This window comes from Saccopteryx leptura, chromosome 4 (genome assembly GCF_036850995.1).
Source record: "Saccopteryx leptura isolate mSacLep1 chromosome 4, mSacLep1_pri_phased_curated, whole genome shotgun sequence".
NCBI classification, from domain to species: domain Eukaryota; kingdom Metazoa; phylum Chordata; class Mammalia; order Chiroptera; family Emballonuridae; genus Saccopteryx; species Saccopteryx leptura.
This window is the reverse complement of record NC_089506.1, coordinates 138,851,244-138,853,581: the sequence shown is the minus strand read 5'-3', so window position 1 is coordinate 138,853,581 and position 2,338 is coordinate 138,851,244.

Genomic DNA, 2,338 nt, shown 5'->3' with positions numbered 1-2,338 from the left:
GTATAATTGTCTTGGTCTGTTTTAGAGACTGGGTAGCTTATAAACAACACAAATTTCTCACTGGAAGGTAGAAGCAGTGGTGGGATTCAGCAAGTTCACACCAGTTCAGCAGAACCAATACCTAATTTTTTGTTGAGTTCAGCGATTCAGTTGTTAAAATGGCACTTGGAATCAGGGTTCTCTCAAAGGTAGGTGCCTGGGCAGCTATCCAATGTGGAAGTCACAAATTTACATTGCTTACTCTTTTTTAATGTTCATCTGCACAACAGCATATTTTAAGTGTCCATAGTAATGTTCATTCCGTCCACAGGTTAAAAAAATTTCAAGTGAGGGTGCCTATCAAGAAGCAATATGGAAATACCTTAAATAATAGTTTTACTATTTTTGTCAGGTATTATTTAATATTTTTTATTAGTATTTTAAAACTCATTCATATAACATAATCTAGTTTTGTTTACCTCTTTTATTGTTCTTTAAGTATTAAATGCATGAAAAAATAAACTACCTTTTGGGATATCTTTTTTTATACTTAAAATAGTCATTAGGACAGAGAACCAGTTTTAAATTATTTGAATCCGAGCACTGGCTGGCAGGCTGAGATCAGTATGCCAAAATGTGTGAGTGACCCCTCTGGTCAACTCTGAACTGTTGGTGATAATGAAGTGTCAATGTAGAGGAATCCTTGGTAAAAATGGTACCACTCTGGTGGTGATGTTGATGATGGGGGAGCTCTTTGTGTGTGAGGGTGTGGGTACATGGGGAGCTCTGTCCCTTCCTCTCACTGTTGTTGTAAAACTTAAACTGCTCTAAAAATATTAAGCTTTTTAAACAAAAGTTTTTTTGTGTGTGTATGTGTGTGTTTGTTTTTGTTGTTAAATAAAGGATTACAGTCCGTCATCATCTGTCCTTGCAGGGTGAACCACAGGGAGCAGAGAAGAACACTTCTCCATTTGTGACATCTAGTGGCTCTGCCTCTGAATGACAACCTCTTAGAGAAGGAAAATCTGGCAGAGTCAAAAGTGGCTCTGCCAGGGTTACACCAACTCCTAAAAACACACTACAGCTCTCCCAGCTCCCCAGAAGGGTTCAGCAGTGTTCCAGTTTACAAACCAAGTAGATCAAAATATAAGGTGTTTGTCTTTTTGCAGAATATTTATCAGGATTCAGGAAAACAGAAAGACAAAAGTGCACCAAAGCTCAAACAAAATGATAATAAGGAACTGCTGAGAGCCTAGTTCTCTTCCTCAGGCTGTTCCCTAGCACTTGAAAGAGAATTAAGGGGCTGGTGATCTTCCAGGCTAGCGTCTTGCATAGTAGTGGGAGGCCACCTTCAGAGTGAAGCTTCGGGCAATATAGCCAGTGGCTTCTTGGATGCTGGTTCTCTGGGGAAGAACTGGGAAACTAACTCGGCCTACAGTCCTTTCTGCAGCAATGCTGACTTGGCCAGTTGGCATCTTTTTTGTGTTTTTCCTGAATGGAGACACTATGACACTACATAGATTATCTCACTAAGTTTAATCCTCATAACAACTCTACAAGGTAGGTTTTAATTTTCTATTTTGGTAAGCTAGAGTGCAAAGGCCCAGTGAGACTAAATAAAGCTTGCCCTCCTTACAGCTAGGAAGTGGCATTGTTGGCATCTGATTCCATGACTCTGGCTTCAGAAGTATATTTTTCTTTCTTATCACAATTATCCAGATCATAGTTTTGGTAAACTAAATAATAGTCTTTATTTTTCCACCATATTTTCCACTTTCCTCGCCCCCCCCCCCCAGCACATATTCTGGGTTCACTGCCTCGGGGCAGGGATGTGGCGCAAGAGAGAGCTGAAGGCGCCAGCAAGTGTTCAGGGTTTGCATCCCAGGGTTCTGAGCAAGTTAAAGGAGCAGGCCATACACAAAAACCATAGGAAGAGTGCTAAGAAATGAGGCGGAGGGAAATGGGTCTAATATTTTTCCACGACTGCCGAGCTGGGTAAAGATGAATAAAAAGACACAGGTGGGTGTTGAGAAAAGAGGCTCTGAGACTCCTTCCTGGAAGAACCATCATAACCAAGATGCACTCACTGTGGAGATGTCCTTTACACTTCCACTAGTTGTACATGACTGTAAAATGCCTGTGTGAGAACCTCATGCCCTGTGGTGGGCTGGAAGCTGCTAGAGACATCTAATCTGTACAGGTGTGGGCACAGAAATGGCCTGTTCCCAGACAGCTGGGCTGGGGATGTGTGCACACTGTAGGTCAGACACAGCCCTGGGGGATAGGAGGACCCAAATTACCAGCATTGTCAGTCTTTACCCCTTGAAGAATAGAAGCACAAAATAAACACGATGTTGAA